A 14,908-nucleotide genomic window follows, 5' to 3' on the forward strand; every position below is an offset into this window, starting at 1 on the left:
TTTTCTATGATTTTGCCTCTGTGGTTTGAAGGGGATTGTTTCCCATCCCTCTTCATACTGTGATTGATTAGGTCGATCTATGAAATAGTTTCTATGTGTCCTAGGTTTAATGGTGTTTCTATTCCAGTTTTTTATTTTGTTATTTTGATAATCCTGTTTATCTCTGAGAAATTTCTTCTCCTTTCTTTGAATCACCTCTTTCTCTATCCTCTCCATCTTTTTTATTAGCACTGTTTCATTAATCTTAAAATCCTCACTAGTTTTTAGGGGTTCTAAAGCAACCTCTCTTTCTTTCAATTCAGCCTCTATTTTAATCAGCTCTTTCTTCTTTTCTGAAATGATGAGCTGCATCAATTTCATTGAGCAGTCATGCAGGATTTTATCCCAATTTGCTACAAATTCGTCATTGTTTTGGCCAAATGTGGGATTTTTGGATACTCTGAGGCCTCTAGGTATCCTATTGACTTTTACATATTGTTCTAACCCTGCAATATCCCACCAGACTTTTGTTTCTTTTATCAATTGTTTTTCTAAGTCCCAAAACATATTGTCCAGGTCATTGTTTATGGTGCTAGGGTTAGTGGTTTGTTCGTCATTAAAGATTTTTTGGCACATCTGGGATCTAGTTCCCCCCAGATTAGACCTAAAACAACTCATAGTTTACACTTAAGTGGAGCAGCTCTATGCCAAGTGGAAAAAGGTAAGGTATGCAATCTATAGTGCACAGTAGCGCTTCACTCAAATAGTGTTATGGGGATAATGTGACAAAAATATTTTACATAAATAAGTGATATATACAGTGAATTTTCAAAGTTATATAGAAAAACACTCCAGGATTTGTGCTGTGTCGCTAGAGGTCATCAAGGTATCCTAATTTCCATAGGACAGGGAAAGTTCATGTGTAGAGTGGTATAACCTCCGCGCCTTCAGTGTTTTTATTGTGACAGTTTATATTCTGACAATCCTTCTATAGCTCTTATATATGCGTACCAGAGGACAACTAAACAGTCGCCTGTAGCTTTTTCTTTATCTTGAAGGATCTCCCTCGTTCCTCTCTGTCCGTCTCAGATATACGTTCCAGACATGAGGGAAGTTTTTATGGGAAGTATATTAGTATTTGTCACAACTCATTTGATGATTATGTGACTTATTGTGAACAAATTATTATTAATATAAAGTGCTTGTGCTTAAAAGGATGATTTGGTGAGCAACGCCACCTAGTGGTTGTACTTAATTATCACATGCACTTAGTGATCACCTTGTGAAAAACGGATGCAAGAAAATGGTTTTAATTTAGAACTCACACTTTTAGAATATGTGTGTCCAGATGGTATTTCCTGTGGATATCCTCCAGGACCCTTAAAACCAAAAAATTCCCCCAGAGTGGGAAGAACTCATAGCATAATATTGTTTTTGTAAAAAAAGGATATTTATTTAAAACAATACAAATAGAATAAAAATCAGAGTAAAAATTATAGTGTGGGTGGACTCGTACATTGACAAAAAATATTCATTAGCTTATCTGGTTTATGATGCCAGCCTGGATGGAGAGGTGTTGACCCAACCGGTTTCGTCCCTTTATGTCATACAGTGGGACTTCATCAGGGGTTAGAGATGAGGTGACCAGGATGAATGGCAGTATAAATAGATTGCGGCAAAAAGCCTTAATTGACTGGCGTCCGGAAATGTGTGTTGCGCATGCGCGCGGTACCCGCGTTGTTATAGCAACATTCGGGACCTAGTTTCCAAAAAACATGTGCGAGTGCGCATGCGCGAGTACTCCGCGTTCTCGCGGTGGTGCTGTGTAGTTCATCCTCCATTTTGGATGTAGTTTCCCGATTGCCTGTGTTAACTGCGCATGTGTGTGTGCTTGCGATGACACATATGGTTCATCGCGCATGCGCAGTACCTGCAGGGATTCGGGAAGTAGGGGCGGGTTCTATGTAGTTTATACCTAGGCACTACTGGACCAATAGGAATCATAAGAAACATTCTACTATTTGGCTTACACGGGCATATTCCGGATACATCTTGTGAATGGAGTAAGAGATTACATGCTGTAACTCTCCACCTTCACTTGTATATAATATATACATTTGTACACAGTGACACATAAGATTCTTTACACGATAGCAGTAGCAATGGCAATGTTGTCTTATATTCAGGACAGAATGCTTTTATGACGTCACCCAGAAGTACCGCTCAGTGTGGATCCACTGTAGCAGGGAACTGGATGACAGCATATATTCAAGGTTCCCTTATAGAGCAATTAATGATCTATTTACCATTTTCATATACAGAGATTGCTGCATAGATCATATCCATACCTATCAAATTAAAACTTACTAAAATCACAATGTGCATATATATCCACATAAGGATATATGTATAAAAAGATATGCACATAGAGAATACAGGATATACAGATGTGATATGGGTGCGCAAATATAAAAACCAGCCTATTAAAAGTATTGTTTATCCATTTATAATATTAAGGTGAGGAGTGTTCGTTCAGATGAAAGGTGCTATCTCATATGAGTCATTTAAACCAAAAGGGGTTAGGGTATTTAGGGAATATATCCAGAACATTTCCCTTTGGGATAATTTCTTATCCCTATCACCTCCCCTTTCCCCCAGAGTGACGTGTTCTATGCCCTTAAAAGAAATATGGTCAGGGTTGGATTTGTGTAGGTTTAGGAAGTGCTTCGGAACAGAGTGATTTTCCATTTTATTTTTGATGGCCCTAATATGCTCTTGTATCCTTATTTTAAGTGGTCTCTTGGTCTTACCAATGTATTTATATCCACAAGTGCACTCCAAACAATAAATTACATATGTGGTGAGACAGTTTATTTTCTGTTTTATTTTATGGTTCACTGTTGAATCATGGTTAGTGACCTGTTTTCCATCCTTATGTGCATATTTGCAGATGCAGCATTGGTTGCACCTAAAGAAACCTGTGGTGCTTAGCCAAGAGTTGGTAGGGTTACTGGATGGATGTTTTAATAGGCTTGGTGCTAGAATCTCCTTCAGGTTTCTAGCTTTTTTAAAAATAATGTTAGGTTGTTGAGGCAAGGTATCTTTTAGAATGGGATCCAGTTTTAGGATTCCCCAGTGCTTTTTTAAGGTTTTTCTTAGTTTGGTTTCTCCCGAATTGTAGGTGGTGATAAAATTGGCGTGTTGATTTTCCTCCTTCTCCTTGTTTTTATATATAAGGAGGTCCTCCCTGTTTTGCTCCTTGGCTCTAGTTTTAGCTTGTTCCACCAAGGGTGTGGGGTAACCTCTTTCTATAAATCGGGATGAATAAGTTTCTAATTGTTGGTTGAAATCTTCATTGTTATTACAATTTCGCCTAAGCCTGCAGAACTGGGAATAAGGGATATTCGTTTTCCAACTCTTAAGGTGTCCGCTTTGATAGTGCAAATAGCTGTTTTTATCGACTTCTTTAATGTAGTTTTTGGTGCTAATAGTTCCATTGTTAGACATCAGGACTAAATCCAGGTATTCAATTTCCTTACTTTGGATATTGAATGTAAATGATAGATTGTAATCATTAGTACTAATGTTTTCAAAAAAGACTTTAAAGGATGTTATGTCCCCTTTCCATATCAGTAAGATGTCGTCAATGTACCTTCTGTACATGACAATATTGGCGGCCAGAACATTACCATAAATATGTTTTTTCTCCCAACTACCCATGTGCAAATTCGCAAAACTTGGGGCAAAAACTGTCCCCATGGCGGTCCCGCAGACCTGCAAATAAAATTCGTCTAAGAACTTAAAATAATTATGTTTAAGAATAAAATTCATCAAAAGGCAGATAAAATCTTTGTGTCCTTCCTTTAGGTCTGGATCATTCATTAAAAATTCCTTACATGAATCTATTCCCTTTTGGTGCACTATGGATGTGTAAAGTGACTGTACGTCAATAGTAACCCAGAGAAAGTCATCCTGCCATGTGTAGTTTTTCAAACTTTGTAAGACTGCTGTAGTGTCTTTTGTAAAGGAGTCTAGACTTAAGACATATTTTTGTAAGAATATCTCCAAGAATGTTTCTTATGATTCCTATTGGTCCAGTAGTGCCTAGGTATAAACTACATAGAACCCGCCCCTACTTCCCGAATCCCTGCAGGTACTGCGCATGCGCGATGAACCATATGTGTCATCGCAAGCACACACACATGCGCAGTTAACACAGGCAATCGGGAAACTACATCCAAAATGGAGGATGAACTACACAGCACCACCGCAAGAACGCGGAGTACTCGCGCATGCGCACTCGCACATGTTTTTTGGAAACTAGGTCCCGAATGTTGCTATAACAACGCGGGTACCGCGCGCATGCGCAACACACATTTCCGGACGCCAGTCAATTAAGGCTTTTTGCCGCAATCTATTTATACTGCCATTCATCCTGGTCACCTCATCTCTAACCCCTGATGAAGTCCCACTGTATGACATAAAGGGACGAAACCGGTTGGGTCAACAACTCTCCATCCAGGCTGGCATCATAAACCAGATAAGCTAATGAATATTTTTTGTCAATGTACGAGTCCACCCACACTATAATTTTTACTCTGATTTTTATTCTATTTGTATTGTTTTAAATAAATATCCTTTTTTTACAAAAACAATATTATGCTATGAGTTCTTCCCACTCTGGGGGAATTTTTTGGTTTTAAGGGTCCTGGAGGATATCCACAGGAAATACCATCTGGACACACATATTCTAAAAGTGTGAGTTCTAAATTAAAACCATTTTCTTGCATCCGTTTTTCACAAGGTGATCACTAAGTGCATGTGATAATTAAGTACAACCACTAGGTGGCGTTGCTCACCAAATCATCCTTTTAAGCACAAGCACTTTATATTAACAATAATTTGTTCACAATAAGTCACATAATCATCAAATGAGTTGTGACAAATACTAATATACTTCCCATAAAAACTTCCCTCATGTCTGGAACGTATATCTGAGACGGACAGAGAGGAACGAGGGAGATCCTTCAAGATAAAGAAAAAGCTACAGGCGACTGTTTAGTTGTCCTCTGGTACGCATATATAAGAGCTATAGAAGGATTGTCAGAATATAAACTGTCACAATAAAAACACTGAAGGCGCGGAGGTTATACCACTCTACACATGAACTTTCCCTGTCCTATGGAAATTAGGATACCTTGATGACCTCTAGCGACACAGCACAAATCCTGGAGTGTTTTTCTATATAACTTTGAAAATTCACTGTATATATCACTTATTTATGTAAAATATTTTTGTCACATTATCCCCATAACACTATTTGAGTGAAGCGCTACTGTGCACTATAGATTGCATACCTTACCTTTTTCCACTTGGCATAGAGCTGCTCCACTTAAGTGTAAACTATGAGTTGTTTTAGGTCTAATCTGGGGGGAACTAGATCCCAGATGTGCCAAAAAATCTTTAATGACGAACAAACCACTAACCCTAGCACCATAAACAATGACCTGGACAATATGTTTTGGGACTTAGAAAAACAATTGATAAAAGAAACAAAAGTCTGGTGGGATATTGCAGGGTTAGAACAATATGTAAAAGTCAATAGGATACCTAGAGGCCTCAGAGTATCCAAAAATCCCACATTTGGCCAAAACAATGACGAATTTGTAGCAAATTGGGATAAAATCCTGCATGACTGCTCAATGAAATTGATGCAGCTCATCATTTCAGAAAAGAAGAAAGAGCTGATTAAAATAGAGGCTGAATTGAAAGAAAGAGAGGTTGCTTTAGAACCCCTAAAAACTAGTGAGGATTTTAAGATTAATGAAACAGTGCTAATAAAAAAGATGGAGAGGATAGAGAAAGAGGTGATTCAAAGAAAGGAGAAGAAATTTCTCAGAGATAAACAGGATTATCAAAATAACAAAATAAAAAACTGGAATAGAAACACCATTAAACCTAGGACACATAGAAACTATTTCATAGATCGACCTAATCAATCACAGTATGAAGAGGGATGGGAAACAATCCCCTTCAAACCACAGAGGCAAAATCATAGAAAAAACGTCACACCTAGACAAAGAGATCTATCCGTTAAAAACAGGTATACAACACTAAATCGCCTCAACTCAGAAAGTGACAGCGATTTTTTATCACCAGGCACCCCGCACTGGAGAGACAGATACAGGCGGAACACAATAAAAGAAAATGTATATATAGCCTCTCCCTTAAAAAGAACAGTAAGAGAAGAAGAGGAAGAAGAGCAGGAAGACCAAAATCAGAGAAAAAGAAACCGCCACTAAATACACAGAAAGAGAATGGTATCTTTAACCTATCAAGTAGATCCCTAACCAACTCAGAAATATCAGTCCTTAGTAAAGGACTTTCATTTGCACCAACGGCAAAACAAAATAAATTCCAACTCTTTATAGATCTGAATAAATATATTCGCAAACTCACGCTTCAAAGGCACTTCCTTAGAAAAGACACAGCTTTGATAAAAAACTTTGAAACAAGGATAGAAACAGGAAATGAAACCAAAGAGAACAAATCAGGACTAAAAAACAAATCAAAATACTATCCCATAGAATCCAGAAGTAGTCAAATTGACTTATTTTATGAACTGGTCAAAAAAGATCTAGGCCAAGATTTAAATACAAGTTCAAAAGACAATTTAACAAATTTTGAGAAAAATGCCCTAAAAAAACTAAAAGACGACACATCCATAGTTTTAAAACCTGCTGATAAGGGGGGCGGCCTGGTAATAATGAATAGAGAGGATTATGAAGACGAAGCCAATCGACTTCTGAATGACATGCATTTCTATAGGAAACTGGGAAATGATCCAACTGAAGAATTTGTATCGGATCTCCGTACCATCCTTCTGGATGGTCTTAAACTAGGTTTTATAAACAAAGATGAATACCAATATATGATCATCAACAATCCAGTAATTCCTATATTTTATTTCCTCCCTAAAATCCATAAGAAGTTAGACAAACCACCAGGCCGCCCCATCGTTGCGGGAATAGACTCTGTAACATCACATATCTCAGAATATGTGGAGATATTCTTACAAAAATATGTCTTAAGTCTAGACTCCTTTACAAAAGACACTACAGCAGTCTTACAAAGTTTGAAAAACTACACATGGCAGGATGACTTTCTCTGGGTTACTATTGACGTACAGTCACTTTACACATCCATAGTGCACCAAAAGGGAATAGATTCATGTAAGGAATTTTTAATGAATGATCCAGACCTAAAGGAAGGACACAAAGATTTTATCTGCCTTTTGATGAATTTTATTCTTAAACATAATTATTTTAAGTTCTTAGACGAATTTTATTTGCAGGTCTGCGGGACCGCCATGGGGACAGTTTTTGCCCCAAGTTTTGCGAATTTGCACATGGGTAGTTGGGAGAAAAAACATATTTATGGTAATGTTCTGGCCGCCAATATTGTCATGTACAGAAGGTACATTGACGACATCTTACTGATATGGAAAGGGGACATAACATCCTTTAAAGTCTTTTTTGAAAACATTAGTACTAATGATTACAATCTATCATTTACATTCAATATCCAAAGTAAGGAAATTGAATACCTGGATTTAGTCCTGATGTCTAACAATGGAACTATTAGCACCAAAAACTACATTAAAGAAGTCGATAAAAACAGCTATTTGCACTATCAAAGCGGACACCTTAAGAGTTGGAAAACGAATATCCCTTATTCCCAGTTCTGCAGGCTTAGGCGAAATTGTAATAACAATGAAGATTTCGACCAACAATTAGAAACTTATTCATCCCGATTTATAGAAAGAGGTTACCCCACACCCTTGGTGGAACAAGCTAAAACTAGAGCCAAGGAGCAAAACAGGGAGGACCTCCTTATATATAAAAACAAGGAGAAGGAGGAAAATCAACACGCCAATTTTATCACCACCTACAATTCGGGAGAAACCAAACTAAGAAAAACCTTAAAAAAGCACTGGGGAATCCTAAAACTGGATCCCATTCTAAAAGATACCTTGCCTCAACAACCTAACATTATTTTTAAAAAAGCTAGAAACCTGAAGGAGATTCTAGCACCAAGCCTATTAAAACATCCATCCAGTAACCCTACCAACTCTTGGCTAAGCACCACAGGTTTCTTTAGGTGCAACCAATGCTGCATCTGCAAATATGCACATAAGGATGGAAAACAGGTCACTAACCATGATTCAACAGTGAACCATAAAATAAAACAGAAAATAAACTGTCTCACCACATATGTAATTTATTGTTTGGAGTGCACTTGTGGATATAAATACATTGGTAAGACCAAGAGACCACTTAAAATAAGGATACAAGAGCATATTAGGGCCATCAAAAATAAAATGGAAAATCACTCTGTTCCGAAGCACTTCCTAAACCTACACAAATCCAACCCTGACCATATTTCTTTTAAGGGCATAGAACACGTCACTCTGGGGGAAAGGGGAGGTGATAGGGATAAGAAATTATCCCAAAGGGAAATGTTCTGGATATATTCCCTAAATACCCTAACCCCTTTTGGTTTAAATGACTCATATGAGATAGCACCTTTCATCTGAACGAACACTCCTCACCTTAATATTATAAATGGATAAACAATACTTTTAATAGGCTGGTTTTTATATTTGCGCACCCATATCACATCTGTATATCCTGTATTCTCTATGTGCATATCTTTTTATACATATATCCTTATGTGGATATATATGCACATTGTGATTTTAGTAAGTTTTAATTTGATAGGTATGGATATGATCTATGCAGCAATCTCTGTATATGAAAATGGTAAATAGATCATTAATTGCTCTATAAGGGAACCTTGAATATATGCTGTCATCCAGTTCCCTGCTACAGTGGATCCACACTGAGCGGTACTTCTGGGTGACGTCATAAAAGCATTCTGTCCTGAATATAAGACAACATTGCCATTGCTACTGCTATCGTGTAAAGAATCTTATGTGTCACTGTGTACAAATGTATATATTATATACAAGTGAAGGTGGAGAGTTACAGCATGTAATCTCTTACTCCATTCACAAGATGTATCCGGAATATGCCCGTGTAAGCCAAATAGTAGAATGTTTCTTATGATTCCTATTGGTCCAGTAGTGCCTAGGTATAAACTACATAGAACCCGCCCCTACTTCCCGAATCCCTGCAGGTACTGCGCATGCGCGATGAACCATATGTGTCATCGCAAGCACACACACATGCGCAGTTAACACAGGCAATCGGGAAACTACATCCAAAATGGAGGATGAACTACACAGCACCACCGCGAGAACGCGGAGTACTCGCGCATGCGCACTCGCACATGTTTTTTGGAAACTAGGTCCCGAATGTTGCTATAACAACGCGGGTACCGCGCGCATGCGCAACACACATTTCCGGACGCCAGTCAATTAAGGCTTTTTGCCGCAATCTATTTATACTGCCATTCATCCTGGTCACCTCATCTCTAACCCCTGATGAAGTCCCACTGTATGACATAAAGGGACGAAACCGGTTGGGTCAACACCTCTCCATCCAGGCTGGCATCATAAACCAGATAAGCTAATGAATATTTTTTGTCAATGTACGAGTCCACCCACACTATAATTTTTACTCTGATTTTTATTCTATTTGTATTGTTTTAAATAAATATCCTTTTTTTACAAAAACAATATTATGCTATGAGTTCTTCCCACTCTGGGGGAATTTTTTGGTTTTAAGGGTCCTGGAGGATATCCACAGGAAATACCATCTGGACACACATATTCTAAAAGTGTGAGTTCTAAATTAAAACCATTTTCTTGCATCCGTTTTTCACAAGGTGATCACTAAGTGCATGTGATAATTAAGTACAACCACTAGGTGGCGTTGCTCACCAAATCATCCTTTTAAGCACAAGCACTTTATATTAATAATAATTTGTTCACAATAAGTCACATAATCATCAAATGAGTTGTGACAAATACTAATATACTTCCCATAAAAACTTCCCTCATGTCTGGAACGTATATCTGAGACGGACAGAGAGGAACGAGGGAGATCCTTCAAGATAAAGAAAAAGCTACAGGCGACTGTTTAGTTGTCCTCTGGTACGCATATATAAGAGCTATAGAAGGATTGTCAGAATATAAACTGTCACAATAAAAACACTGAAGGCGCGGAGGTTATACCACTCTACACATGAACTTTCCCTGTCCTATGGAAATTAGGATACCTTGATGACCTCTAGCGACACAGCACAAATCCTGGAGTGTTTTTCTATATAACTTTGAAAATTCACTGTATATATCACTTATTTATGTAAAATATTTTTGTCACATTATCCCCATAACACTATTTGAGTGAAGCGCTACTGTGCACTATAGATTGCATATATATATATATATATATATATACACAATGGATAGATGCCGGCACTCAGCTCCTCATAGATGGCTTCTTGCCTGGTGCCCTCAGAGAGGACGCTGCATAAGCAGAGTCCCAATGGATATGCAAACAGGGGACCACGGCACTCAGGTCTTAATCAATAAAAGTACACAATGGGCATCACGGTGTGTGGCATATGTATAATGGGCATCTCTGTGTGGCATATGTATAATGGGCATCTCTGTGTGGCATATGTATAATGGGCATCTCTGTGTGGCATATGTATAATAACTGTTACGGAGCGGGGCATATGTATAATGGGCATCACGGTGTGTGGCATATGTATAATGGGCATCACGGTGTGTGGCATATGTATAATGGGCATCACGGTGTGGGGCATATGTATAATGGGCATCACGGTGTGGGGCATATGTATAATGGGCATCACGGTGTGGGGCATATGTATAATGGGCATCACGGTGTGGGTCATATGTATAATGGGCATCACGGTGTGGGGCATATGTATAATGGGCTTGACGGTGTGGGGCATATGTATAACGGGCATCTCTGTGAGTGGCATATGTATAACGGGCATCTCTGTGAGTGGCATATGTATAACGGGCATCTCTGTGAGTGGCAAATGTATAACGGGCATCTCTGTGAGTGGCATATGTATAATAAGCGTTACAGTGTGGGGCATATGTATAATAAGCGTTACAGTGTGGGGCATATGTATAATGGGCATCTCTGTGTGGCATATGTATAATAACTGTTACGGAGCGGGGCATATGTATAATGGGCATCACGGTGTGGGGCATATGTATAACGGGCCTCTCTGTGAGTGGCAAATGTATAACGGGCATCTCTGTGAGTGGCATATGTATAATAAGCGTTACAGTGTGGGGCATATGTATAATAAGCGTTACAGTGTGGGGCATATGTATAATGGGCATCTCTGTGTGGCATATGTATAATAACTGTTACGGAGCGGGGCATATGTATAATGGGCATCACGGTGTGGGGCATATGTATAACGGGCCTCTCTGTGAGTGGCAAATGTATAACGGGCATCTCTGTGAGTGGCATATGTATAATAAGCGTTACAGTGTGGGGCATATGTATAATAAGCGTTACAGTGTGGGGCATATGTATAATGGGCATCTCTGTGTGGCATATGTATAATAACTGTTACGGAGCGGGGCATATGTATAATGGGCTTGACGGTGTGGGGCATATGTATAACGGGCCTCTCTGTGAGTGGCAAATGTATAACGGGCATCTCTGTGAGTGGCATATGTATAATAAGCGTTACAGTGTGGGGCATATGTATAATAAGCGTTACAGTGTGGGGCATATGTATAATAAGCGTTACAGTGTGGGGCATATGTATAATAAGCGTTACAGTGTGGGGCATATGTATAATAAGCGTTACAGTGTGGGGCATATGTATAATAAGCGTTACAGTGTGGGGCATATGTATAATAAGCGTGACGGAGTGAGGAATTATGTTTTTCTTTTTTTTTCTCTCTCCTTTTTTTTTATGTAATGCCCCGCCCCTTTTGTAGCTCCTCCCACATCTCCGCCCACTTTCTGCCCCCGCCCACAGTTCCTGAACCTATTTTCCTACAAAAATAGCACTGCTGTTTCACCCCCCCTTCCCCCATGGGGGCCCTGGGAAGTTGTTGTACCGGGGCCCAGGATTTCTCTTGGCAGCCCTGTATATGTACCTAGCTATCTCCCCCTCCACTGTTACTGAATTGTAGTGACCTAGAGTTTCTTGCTTGAAAGACAATCTGAAAAGGTACAGTAATATCTGTATCAGCTTCATAAAATGACAACAGCATTGTGTATAGGTACCTAGCTATTTCCCCCTCCTTTTTGTTGAGATACATTTTGTTTATTTTTGAGTACCATACCCATTGCTGCCTCTGCTTCTCTCACTTCTCCACACATGTACTCCATACTTGCCTACTTTTGAAAACTAGTTTCAGGGAGATTTTGAATGCTCGAAAAATGCGTTGTGCCGCTGAGGGGGTGTGTCATGCTCCGCCCAGCGTGTCTAACTTCACTTGTGGGTGTACCTATCGCCACTAAGGTGTGTGTCCTGCAGTGGCAGAAGAAAACTGTGGAACACTCTGGGCCTGGGTCAGATGTGGGTGTTGCTGACTGTAGCACTGCACTAAACATTTGAAAGAAAACTTTTCTGCCTATGTGTGTGTGTGAGAGAGAGGGAGCCAGGGAGAGAGTGTGAGAAGGAGGGATAGAGTGTGAGACAGAGGGAGAGAGTGGATGTGAGGGAGAGAATGAGTGTGAGAGGGAGGGAGAAAGTATTGAGAGAGGGAGTGTGAGAGGATGTGCGAGATTAGGAGAGAGCGTGTGTCTCACATACACTCCCTCACTGTGTGTGTGAGAGAGAGTGTGGGTGTAAGATAAAGGGACAGTGTGAGAGGGATAGAGGAGAATCTGAGAACGAGTGTGTCGGTGTGAAAGAGAGGGAAACAGTGGGTGTGAGAAAGAGGGAGGAGAGTGTGAGAGGGTTAGAGGAGAGTGTGTGTGAGAGTGTGAGATAGAGGGAGAGTGTGAGACGGATAGCGGAGAATCTGAGAGAGAAAGAGGGAGGAACCTAGACAGCTGCTGTATGCAGTAAGATGGCTGCTCACCTTGGAGGGACCAGTCTCACCCTGCACACACCAATAACCATTGAGGATCCAGGAGGCCTGTGCTGCACCAATTTGAATTCTTCAGCTGATTTTCTTACACCTAAATAAAATTAGAAAGGTGGAACAGTTGGTAGAGCTGGCTTGAGGAGGGGAGCTCATGGGCACGGAATCCCCACTCTGAGAGACCCCCACCTGTTGCTGCAGTTTGAGGAACTGCTACAGGCACAGTGCCAGAATAAGGGTACGGCTTCCAGGCACGGCCTCCACTACTCCTAACTCTGCAGTGCCCGGCCTCTTTCTATCCGGCCAGGGCAGTGGGGACTCTGGAACATACAGATGACCTATATTCGCGATGGCAGTGGGTTAATCCAGTAGAATTATGTGGCTTTCTGGGCAGCGGAAAACTCTGCATTGGCCTGGGAGTCTCTCCACAGGTTGCAAGAGGATCCCTCCCCCCATACTACAGCAAGTACACACTGCCATTACATAACACACATCCCCCCATATTACACCCCGTATACACACCACTATGATACATTACATACATCCGCCCCATATTACATTCAATACTCACATTATTATATTACATTATACAAATCCCCCCAGCTAGTTGAGTACACGCATCAATGAATTACATTACACACAGAGCCCCCCACACACATCACTGTATTACATTACAGAGCCCCCCTCCTCCACACACATTATATACAGCCCCCAGCACACACACATAAGAGTCCCCCCCTCCCCCACACACATTATATACAGCCCCAAGCACACACATCACTGTATTACATTACAGAGCCCCCCTCCTCCACACACATTATATACAGCCCCAGCACACAGATCACTGTATTACATTACATTACAGAGCCATACACACATAATATACAGCCCCAGCACACACACCACTGTATTACACCCAGTCACACAAATTATATACAGCCCCTGACTCCCCCAGGATACACAGCACTCACCGCAGGAAGAAGAGCTGCAAAGCTGTTGCTGGCCTCACGGAGCTCAGTCAGTGGTGGGCGGGGCTAGCTTCCAGGAAGTAGCAGAGTCCTGACCCCTGGCCAGGCTGACAGCTCTCTGCTCTCCCGATGTACAGCCACAGACTGACTTCCTGTCAACATGCAGCAGCTGGCAGCTACATCACGGGCTCAGCCGGCCATCCACAACCCCGCGGTGGTGATGTATTCCCTGCGGGTCCCACCCCCACTAGTTGCAGAAGTGCGCATGCGCAGTGTGTGCGGCTTGCAACAGGGGTCCCACAAACCAGGAGGACAGCGGGAGGCTCATACAAATATCGGGAGCCGGTAGGCAAGCCTGATGTACTCACAGTGGCACAGCATCACCAGTCCTGCCTGCACACTGTTTCAAACTCGGCGCGGCGGCTCCTCAGTCAGGCTGCTTCTGTCAGGCACGCACACAGCACAGTGCAGCCTGCAGAGCGCCGAGCCTAGGACACAGAGGGGGAACACTCTGATGATGTTGGCGCTCCCCCTCTGTGTTCTAGGCTCGGCGCTCTGCAGGCTGCACTGTGTAGCGTGCGTGCCTGACTGAGGAGCTGCAGTGCTGAGTTGGAAATAGTGTGCAGACAGGAGGGTGACGCCATGGCCGCTGTCACTCATGTGGAGGAGTGAGAGCAGCGGTGCACGGAGCCAGGTGCCCCCTACAGCTGCGACAGTGACACTTGAGTCGGCAGCAGCAGTGTCAGTGGAAGGTGGAGGGGGGAGCGCCTCTCGGGGCCGGCGCCTACCTGCTTTGCAGGAGGTGCTGAGCGGGTAGCGCCGGCCCTGGTTACGGACGAGAGCACATGACAGTTGACCATTGGCTTGGAAATGCTGGAAAACTGACAAACTGTCAATCAGAAAT

At 41.4% G+C, this 14,908-nt stretch overlaps 1 long non-coding RNA gene across 1 annotated transcript in view; it reads right to left on the bottom strand.

Annotated features, from left to right (window-relative positions):
* Positions 1 to 14,141, bottom strand: part of LOC146072401 (uncharacterized) — a 57,634-nt gene extending 43,493 nt beyond the window's left edge. The window contains exons 1-2 of the long non-coding RNA XR_014473110.1: positions 14,008 to 14,141; positions 13,034 to 13,133 (exon numbers count right to left, since the gene is read on the bottom strand). This is a non-coding gene — a long non-coding RNA (uncharacterized LOC146072401). The remainder of the gene's footprint in view (positions 1 to 13,033; positions 13,134 to 14,007) is intronic.
* Between the last annotated feature and the right edge of the window lie 767 nt (positions 14,142 to 14,908).

The sequence above is a fragment of the Crinia signifera genome, chromosome 4 (genome assembly GCF_055691185.1).
Source record: "Crinia signifera chromosome 4, ASM5569118v1, whole genome shotgun sequence".
NCBI lineage: Eukaryota > Metazoa > Chordata > Amphibia > Anura > Myobatrachidae > Crinia > Crinia signifera.